This window comes from Solanum verrucosum, unplaced genomic scaffold (assembly GCF_900185275.1).
Source record: "Solanum verrucosum unplaced genomic scaffold, falcon-dt-bn FXZP01000079.1, whole genome shotgun sequence".
Taxonomy (NCBI): Eukaryota; Viridiplantae; Streptophyta; class Magnoliopsida; order Solanales; family Solanaceae; genus Solanum; species Solanum verrucosum.
Window position 1 is genome coordinate 2,660,232 of NW_026020368.1, and position 11,252 is coordinate 2,671,483.

Consider the following 11,252-nt stretch of genomic DNA (forward strand, 5'->3'; position numbering starts at 1 on the left):
CCTAAAACGTTATTATCAGGCATGTTTCTTGTGGTGAAATACACGCACTTGACATGTGTATTTACCATTTAATAATTTTATCCTCCTTCCTACTCCTTTCTTCCCAAATCATTATGAAGTAAGATTTTATATGTATAAATAAAAAATAAAAAAGGGTACGGTGGGAGGAGATGGTAGATTGGGGCAAGAAAAATGTTTTAGTTTTTTTTTTTAGATAGATACTTTAGTCATTAACTTTTAGAGAAAATGGCCAAATGACCCCACCCCCCAATTTATTATCGGATTTCCAACTACACACTTATATTTTACGGGGTTCTATTACCCGTCTGAGCAATTTTAAAGTGAAATTATTTCCTTCCTAAAACGTCATTACCAGGCATGTTTCTTGTGGTGAAATACACGCACTTGACATGTGTATTTAACCTTTTAATAAAAAAATTTAAAAAAAAATTATCCTCCTTCCTCCTCCTTTCTTCCCAAATCATTTCTTCAACCCTAACTATAATGAACACGATTTTTTACCTTAATAAATTTCTATACCTCTAATAATTTATAAGAACGAAAATTCAAGTCGTCTTTTCATGGACTCCGAATATCTAGAACCTAGAAGATAACGGTCATAATCAAATCTTTCATTCAACGATTCAATAATTTATTCATGTTTTTTAAAAAAATTGTTCAATTTTTGCACACCCCGTAATATATAAGATATTTTGTTATTCTCATGAATGAGTTATTGAGCTTGGTGGGAAAAGTCAAAAAAGAATTTCGAACAGACAATTTTTAAATAATGGAATGTTTTCTCTCTTTTATGGGAAAATAAGGGGGGAAGAATTTGAAGGAAATGTGAGCAATAAGTCATGCACCAAGTGAAAGAAGATCAATTTGAGACCAATTTGTAACACCATTTTGAGAAATCTCTCTCTTCCTCATGCTCTCTCCTTCTAAAATTTTATAATTAATTTCTAATGTGAGTTTTTTATTTTAATTTTTTATGAGTTTTAGAAGAATATGTAGGATCCTTCTTTTAAAAATGTAGAAGAAATTGCTTTGTTTCAGTTCCTTCTAATAAGATTGAAAATATTCTTTTTTAAAATACAATTACTTCACTTTGATTTTGTTACTCTTGAGTCCATGATGGTAAAAAAAAAAAAAAAATCGGTAATTTTTTTTAAAATAAATTTAATTTGTTTGCTATATTCTAAATAAGTCTATTGAAAAATTATTAATTCATAAAATGCATTAGTTGTTGATAATTTTTATACCAAACATCCATTGATAAAGCTTCAACAATGATAATGGTGAAGAAAGTATAATTGTATGGATAAATAAAAAAAAAAAAAAAAAACGGAAATTAAAAAGAATAGACAACTCACTCCCTCAAAGTGAGTGAAATACACTTTATATGTCAACTCAACACTTAAGGGGTTATTTATTCTATTTTAAAATAGTTTAGGGGGTAATAGGACTCTCGTGAAGTATAGGTGTGTGGTTGAATATTCGGTAATAGGCTAGAGGGTCATTTGGCCATTTTCTCTTAACTTTGAACTAATACTATTATTTTATTTTATTTTTATCAAGGTGATAATTTCTTTTTTTTTTAAAGTATACATCATCAATAGAATGTATAAAAGAGAGAAGTGTATTTATCAGTGATAGTTTGGACATAAAATTCACATTTTCATTAATTTAGCTATAAAATTAATTTAAAAAAGAATTTGAAAGTATTTTTTACGTATTTTTTAAAAATATAAAACCAATTCACCAGAGTCGGTTGGTGTTCTGTTAGGAAAACTGTCGGCAAATATTTATTACCATTGTCAATCCTCCAACCCAAAAAATGCCAAACAATTACAATGACAGTACGTTACCCTATATTACTTAAAAACAACAGCAAAACAATTACAATGACAGTACATTACCCTATATTACGTTACATTACAATATACAATAAATGCCAATTAATCACTCAAACTACCATTGTCAATCCTCCAACCCAACCAAATATTTATTTTACAATATAAGATGCCACCTACCAATTGTAAAGAACTATAAATTACATTAGTAGACCTATATCTATGCCATACCAGTTATAAAGAACTATAAATTACATTAGTAGACATATATTTATACCATATATATTAATTTTGTTTATAGTTTGAAATAATTATATAATATTTCACTAATTAATAATTTTATTTCAGATTTCAAGATATAGTTTATGTATCTCAGATACATGTGAATTATACTAGATACCCCAGAAACAATATGAAATACAAATACATAAGGAGAGAAGCGAACAAGAGAGGAGAGAGGCGAGATAGGAGAGGAGAGAGTGAGAGAGTAAGTGGTGGCTAGGCCTTACCTTACCAATCCTAATTTGACCCTTTGTTTCCGAGATAAATGTTATCGACAGTGAAGTTTTATTGATAAATCCATATTAAGTTTGGATTAAATCATAAATTTATGATATGTTGATCAAGTTAAATTGTTGGTTAATAAAGTCAGATTAATATTTAAGTTAAAATTATATGACTTAATTAAAGTCCAAATTACATTAGGGACTAGGGGTGCGCATCGGTTCGGTTTTAGGTGTTATTGGTTCGGTTTATCGGTTTTCGGTTTGTAAATACTTCAAACCGATAACCAAACCAATAACAAATGTCTTATCGGTTTTTGGTTAATCGGTTTATGGTACTTAACGGTTCGGTTTTCGGTTTAATCAATAAGAAAATACTCATATATATTATATACACGATAAAAAAAAATTCAAATAAACCATATGATTTTTCCAGCATTTGGCATGAAAGTAATAATCATAAAAGTAACAATCATTTTTCTTGCAAGTTTAGACACTAGACACATTCAAAGGAAAAAGTGTGAGAGTAACAATCGTTTAACCATTAACAAAAAAGTGTGAAAGTAACAATCGTTTAACCATTAACAATAAGACTAGTAAATTTAGTATAGTCTTATTGGGTTATCGGTTTAACCATTAACAAAAATTATAAAACCAGAAACCGAACCAATAACTGTCACGCCCCGAGCCTACACCCTGGGCGGGACCGGCACTCGGAAACCATTGCTGGCCCCAAGCGAACCCTTGGCCTGGCTTTCTTAACTCAGCGGAAACCTAACTCAACAGAATAACTCAAAGCAATGCAATATTTCAAAACAACTTAACTTATAAAATATGGCCCTAAGGCAACCCAAATCTCAAAATAGGATATTTACATAAATACATAGTTAAGAGACTCAAAACTAGCTGACTGACTGTCTGTCTATGAAGCCTCTAAAAATACTGAGATGGATGTTGGGACAGACCCCGCAACATCCTAATAAAATCAAAACTAAGAACACTCAATAATTGAGCCCTCCGGAATGCAAGGAGGCTCACCACTGACTCTGGAGTGCTCAGCTGGATCAACGACGTGCAGGCTGCTGATCTGGGATACCTGAATCTGCATCATGAAACGATGCAGGCCAACTGGCATCAGTACGTGGAATGTACGAGTATGCGAGCTGGACCGCTAAAAAAAACAACTTAAGCTTGAAAAGGGAACAAGAGATCACTTACCTTGACTCTGAACGACTCATATACATAACTGGACTCAAAGTAAAGCAATAAGACACGAGCCACACATATAAAGCTTGTAAAAGAATGTAAACAACTTAGATCGTTAAGGATAAATGACAACAAACTCCACTTTTCTTTTATAAACATAAAACAGCTTTTGTGGGAGGTTCTTTAACCGACAACCACCACTACGAGCCTTAGTGATGATACAACGTTTTACCTCACGTTGCCAAAGGACCATCCTATACCTTGCCATCGATATAGGACCTTACTTTTGCTTAGTGGATCCACTAGCCTAATCTTGCGTGATCATCTAAAAAGAATGATACGACAAGTCCCATGTTGGCGCATGGTTCTTATGGAGAGTTGAGTTAATATGAACTCGTGTCCCCAATTCGGTGCTCAATACTACTCCCAAAAATACTTTGGCTCATGCTTTTAAAATAACTTCTTTCTTTGATTGAGATACTTACTCAAAACTTTAGCCCAAAGGCTCCTTTGGGAAAAAAACAGGATTCCCTTCTTATTCAAATATAAAAGCATTTACAACCTCCTTTGGGAATACTTAGTTCCCTAATAGCTTTCTCTTTTTCTTTTTTTTTTGAAGAGAATTCAACTTTAAACTCATGACTTAGCTTGAAACTAAGACTCTTACTCGACTTGAAACTTCACTTGACTTGGAACTATCTTTCCTTGAATTGGAATTATGAATTCAAGGTGTTCGATCACATGTTATGGAAGGATTCTTGAACGCTTAGACGCACTTTGGAACGTCCAAAACAACTATAAAACATAGGTAAATTACTTTGGAACATGTATGAGAAGGTGAGAAAAGAAGAGGGGAAACTTGGCTGAGACTTCAGATTTCTGGTGACACAGATGGGACTTACGGTCGCCATCGACGGACCGTAGATGGACTTACGGTCCGTACTGCAGGTCCGTAGATTGCGTCAGAGATTTTCCCCAAAATTTCATTTAAGAAAAAGACCAAGTGTTGGCCTACGGTACGGACTTACGGTCCGTAGGTCAGGTCACGGACCGTAGGTCGCGACCGTAGATCGACGCCCCATAACCCCACTTCTGTCCCAATCGACGGTTGACCAGTACGGACCGTTGATCTATCTACGGTCCGTAGGTCAGTCCCGTAGATGGGGATCGACAGCCCAGAAACTTCTGCAAATCGATGGTGGATCAACCTCTAAAGGGTCATAGCTCTTAGGATCATAATCCCCTCAACATACAATAGGTTTCAACTTAAATATACGACCCAATCATGTCTCACAACGTACAATAAATTCAACAACACCACCAACAACCTCAACAACAACTAACAACTAACAACTTCAACACTTCAATAACAAACTCCCAATCTTTTCTCAAAGCATGGAATAAACTTGGGGTGTGTGGGGGAAAGGATCAACCCACACGGAAAAACTCACATACCTTGATAGGGATCACCCCCGACGAAAATCCACAAAGGTCTTGACAAATCTCCTCTTTCTTCTCTTCTTCTTCTTCTCCTTCTTCTCTTCTTCAATCACAAGAACCCTAACTCTTTCTCTTACCAAAAAAATGGGACAAAAATGATCCAAAGATCATCCTAATACAACAATATGAGCTCAAAAGAATTGGCTAGGGAAAAGACTAAAATGCCCTTAATGATTCCCGGACGGATCTCCTTGTCAACTGCCCAACTTTCAAAGGTCATAACTCCCTCATACGAACTCGGAATCGAGCAAACTCGGCGGCGTTGGAAAGGTCGTTCCACGAACTTTGCAACCATAACTGGAATTCCACCTAACTCATCCTGAGCTAGAATTTATGGCTGTTCAAAGTTGGCCAAAATTTCACATTTTCCATACTTAGCCAAAATTTCCAAAACTTTAAATTCTTTCCAAAAAAAATGAAAATTTCCAATTCTAAGCCTCTTCAATTATTTCATATTGCCGGATGTTACAAAACCCAATAAAAAAATTTGCAAAACCGTTTAAAAATCGTTAGCCCAATAACCCAATATCAATAAACCAATAGTGTTTTTTTCGGTTCGGTTTATTGGTTAAATCGGTTTTTGCACACCCCTATTAGGGACAGTCTATTAAGTTGACAAGACAAGTCCAACGCATGCTCTTCAAGCCCAAGATCCTCTAAAGTTACTTGGAGACCAAAATACCCTTAAAACCTAACTCACACATATGTAAAGGGGTTTTCATCCCACCAGATGATTTGCAAGTCGTCCGCATAAGTCTCTATCTCCAAGTGTTGAGCTGCAAGAATTTCATCAACTCAAGAACAAAGTAAACTCTTCTGTTGACAAACGTAAAGAATAGAATCAGGGGATTACGTTTTTTTCATTAGATTTCATAAAGATTGTAACTTTCGCATAAACTATTGAAATATAGATATTATTATTTGTTGCTACTTTCCTTTCTTGTTTGTTATTTTTCAAGAACGCAACTTAGTCGCTTACACATCACCCATGTATCCAAAGCTTAGATTCTAATAACTTTTCGTAATATTAAAAACTTGCATGAAAAAAATAATTTACTCAAACTAATAGAATTTATATTGTTTAACCAAATCTTTTTTTACAATATACCATCTATACCAACATTTCACCCAAACTTTAATAGACCATCCTCCAACCCAAACCACCTCAAAGTCCAACACGAAATTTCTCAACGGTCAAACAAAAACCACCAACAAAGCCAATAAAAGACGTTCAATGTAACGATATACAAGTCATAAAAGACATAAGCTGTATCTAATAGTTAGTCTAAAAAAGTAGTATCTAATACAATTCAAGAAGTGTTTGCCACCTTATCTAAATCATTACTTCTAGAAGGCTCATCCACAAGACATCAGACAAGGACGATCGGGAGATAGAGTGTCAAATGAATGGGTTGGATTGAAACTAAAAATATTAAAATTAAATGAGTTAAAATAGAATTTAAATTGGGTCATGACCACTCAAATGTATTTGGGTTCAAATGAACTAAAAATCGGATTGGGTATCCAATCCAATTTGACCCATTGAATCTCAATATTTTTAACATATTGTTATTTACCTTTATAACCATAAATTGAATTTCAACTCAAAAAAATAAAAAAGTTACAAATATATAGAAAAATTCTAAAAGATATAAAATAAATGGTAATGCATATCGATTACCGTCAATACGGAGACATATATTACACTTATGCAAATAAAGAATATTAAAACGGATTGAAATTGGAGATTAAATTGGCACAATTGAGAATTCTTCTTAAATGGATTAAGAGGGTGTTTGGATTGGTTTAAAAGTTGGTCATACCTACTTTTAACTCAATTTTTGACTTCTCGAAGTGTTGACAAATATTACATCCGTCCACTTTTAATTGTCATAGTTTCCTTTTTTAGAGTCAAACTATAAAAACTTTGACTAACACTTTACGATGTATTTTTTCATATTGATATGCAAAAAAATGCAATATATAGTACTTTTCGTATAGTTTTTGAATATCTAAATTTTTCTTTTCGTATAGTTTTTGAATATCTAAATTTTTTGTTTAAAATATCGAATTAATGTAATCTAATTTAACTTTGAAAATTAGTCAAATTGACTTTCGAAAAGCGCAACATGACAAATAAAAGTGGACAGAGAGAGTATAAAAAATAGCTTAAAGTAAGTCACAAATAACTTAAAACAAGTTAGGAATGTTTGACAAAGTGAAAAATGACTTAAAATAAGTTTAAAATGACTTAAAATAAGTCAAAAATTAAAAGTAAATCTCCTCCTACTTTTTATTTTTTGACTTAAAAATCATTTTAGTTTGACTTTTTATTTTTAATTTAAAAGCTATTTTTTTAAGTCAATCCAAATGGAGACTTGAATACATTAGAATTAACCCAATTTAAATTATCTTGAGTTCAACTCATAATATTCTAAACTGGCTAAATATATTACGTATATTTGAACTCATTTTAATACCCCTAGATAGCACCATCAGCGCATCGGAGAATCGAAATGTCCCTGAAGCAAGTAAGGAATCTAATTGAGCCTTAAGCCCCTTCATACTGAAATAGTGAAATTTGCTAGTAACCTTATTTAGATCAGTATTTACTCCCTTTATCCCATATTAGTTGATCGCCTTATTAAAATTAGTTATCTTATATTAATTGTCCATTTTATTAAAGCAATAAAACATTAATTAAGTTTTTCCTATATTACCTTTGTAATTAATTCTTTTTAAAGTGTTTACATTTGTTTGTATAATTTTCAAAAAGTTCTTTTAGAGTGAATTAATAAAATTATCTTTTTATTTATAATTTTTAAATATCATAAAAAATAGAAAGTGATCAGTAATATGGAACAAAATGAGTTTAATAATTGTTGGTGTAGTACTTTTGATGAAAGTCGCAATCCGCAGTGGATTTATTTTAAAATTCTACGAAATTGTTAAATGTCAGGAAAGAGAAAAATAGTACTACTGCTACATACATTATGCTAAAATTGCAATCTCTTATATATAAAAGTTACTATATATATATATATATATATATATATATATATATATATATATACATACTAACTACTTTAGATCTACAACTTCTCACTTACATTTTTTTTAAATGGTTCTTTCATCATGTATTATTCAAATGGAAAATGAGTATATCGATAATGAGAGATAGAGGGTTAGTATCTCATTCCATTGACCCAGACATAAAAATAGATGCTCTAGCAAGATAATGGGCAACTTGATTCGCTAATTTTTAACAGTCGATTAAGAGAGAAAAGGTAACTCTTTGATAATATTTTTACAATCAAAAGCTAAAGAATCAAAATAAGAGTAATTCATCAAATTTTCTTCCAGAGCTTGCTTCACAAGTAGATCATCAATTTCCACAACCAGCCTCGTTCTACTAAACTATTCCTTAAGCCAACTAAGAGCCTCACGCACGCCTATGATCTCGGCCAACAACAGGCTAGCCACACGACCAAGAAATAAAGTTTTCCCAGCATTAAATTGAACCAAGTGATCATGTAGCACCATGCCTATTCCCGCCAAATCGGTATTGATATCGTAAGAGACATCGGTATTACATTTAATTGTGTCAGGCAGAGGTCGCTCCCATTTAGTTATCATTTTTTAGCAACAATAGTCATCTGGGCTCCCGTATTGGCACTCTTCCATTCCTCCAGCTCCTTCTTGGCACGGTACAAAGTGGCAGCGGACACATTTTGTTTATTTTCCAACATAAATTATTTCTGGCTTCCCATAAGATCCACAAAATCATGATTGCTTCCTCCATTTTTATTTTTGCATTGCTCTTTCTTTGTCCTTCAAACCACGCCATAAAATCTCCTAGTGCATCATGCCAATCAAAATTTGATTGAATCCAACATTGTTTTGCAAATTAACAATCTACCAAACAATGTTTCACAGTTTCCTTCGCTTGCCAACATCGAGGGCAAATTGAACTAGCTACACATTTTTTCTTGAAAAGGCTCTCACATGTAGGTAGAATATTTCTCAAAGTTCTCCAGATAAAGTTAAGCACCTTTGGGGGTAATGATATGCTCCAGATGAATTTCCAAAGTTGTTGTCCTGCGAGTTGGGTGCTATGTTTTGATTATAAAGGAGACGATACCCACTTTTCACGTATTATCATCCTTTGTTGTCCAATTTCCACATACTAGTATCTTTTTGAGGCCTAATATTGGAGGCTGCTAGACTTCTCACATACATTGGGTAACGAGTAATATGTTTTTTTCTGTTTCAATTTATGTGATATAAATTTAATTTTTTTTTAATCTAACCAAATCATATCATATAATTAAAACGAAACAAAGTAATTGATAGCTCGAAGGGTTGACATTCACCTATATGCGTTAACAGGATCAGGTTCGGGTAAAGGCCATAAAGTATGGGATGTTTTAGGCCCCTAGCTTTTCAGGGCAAATCTTTTTAATAAAAAATGTGCATTATAGCAAACTATTAGTTCAAAATAAATGTTATAGCTACAGTCTCATTTAATTCCAATTCGCAGCAAATTTCTTTCCATTCGTCTCTCTCCCCTCTCTTTGAAATCTCGCTTGCCACTCTCCTCCTTTTCAATCATCTCTCCCTCGCCTTTCTCACTTTATACAAACACAAATGCATAATTTGTGTTTGTGTTTGTATAAAGCGAAAGAGACTGTATATACAAATACAAGTACATAGATATTTGTCTTATACACTTATAATTATACAAATACAAATCTTCCCCTACCCAGTTCTCTTTTGCCTTTCTCGCTCTCTCGCTTTATACAAAATATAATGTATAATTTATGTTTGTATAAAGTGAGAGAGAGATTTGATATACAAATACAAATATTTTAACTCGATTCAATTGTATACGGATTTAAATTTTATGCAGATATACAAACACAATCATTGATACATATACATAGTAGTTACGTATATACAATATTCTAATCGATATACAAATACAATTCACCTCTCTCCACTCTCCACTCTCCACTCTCCGTCCTCTCTCACTCGCCTCTCTCCTCTCTCTCCCAATCTCGCTCGTCATTCTAGCCTAACACAAAGAACATATACATATACAAATATAATTTTCATAGACACGAACGAATTAGCGCCCAATTTATACAATTTTCATATACACGGACGAAATAATTCAACTCGATGGTTGTGTGCATATGTAATATATTGATATTGTATAAATAGTGTAACAATAGTGAATAAAAGATGTATTATGTATTAGAGATGTATATATATACATGGTAGCAGTTCATCTTCTTCAACGAGTTAGATTATTTTTCTCAACTCCACCACTCAAATCTCCTCTAAACAGTCCTAAATTTTAAATATAAGTGAGTTCCCCTTGGGTCTTCTGATATATATTATCTCGAAATGATTCATCTTGTGGCATGTCAAATTTTAAAATTTAAGCCTTCAATGACAAATTTCAATGGACATCGGTCAAATCTCCCTCTATAAACAATTCAAATTTTAGAAAGAGTTCATGAAATGAGTTTCATAAAAGAGAGAGATGTGTTTCTCAAACTAATATTGAATGATAGTTTAGGTATGAACTCGCACTCCCAATAATTTAGGTATGAAACTAAAAAAAAAAGATAGTTTAGGTATTTTTTTGACAATGCACTCAACAAAATATACACATATATGCTACTTATTAGTAATGTATAAATCATCATTAATGTAGATGTTATTCATATACAAGGAACAAATTGAGTACGAAAGCAAAGAAAACCATCAATCATTTGACGTTATAAATTTATTACATTCTTTTTCTTTATTTTAAAAAGAAATGAAAATCATGATTTGATCCTCAACATGGCTAGTGCCTAGTTGTTGTGACCATAAACTAGAAAAATTAAGTAGAATGTCCAGCTTCAAGAGAAGAAGGAGTTGTTTCTTCTGAAATTTTAGCATGGAAATTTTGAGCTTTTAACTCTTTCTTTTTCCTTATAATGTCATCATCTACATGACAATCTTCCTCCATTGATACCACCACGCTCTCCGGTTTTCCATGGGGGCCTTTAACTATATTTTCCTTAACTCTCATATTTTTATCGACATGCTTAACTTCTGTTTCTTCAATCAATGTTGTCTTGTTCTCCTTCTTCTTCAAGTAGCAGCGTAGCGCTAGCAAAGCCATGCATAACAA

The 11,252-nt window shown here is 32.7% G+C and overlaps 1 pseudogene; it reads right to left on the reverse strand.

Moving 5' to 3' along the window:
* Positions 1-8,482: 8,482 nt before the first annotated feature.
* Positions 8,483-9,021, reverse strand: LOC125837993 (uncharacterized; annotated as a pseudogene).
* Positions 9,022-11,252: the final 2,231 nt, after the last annotated feature.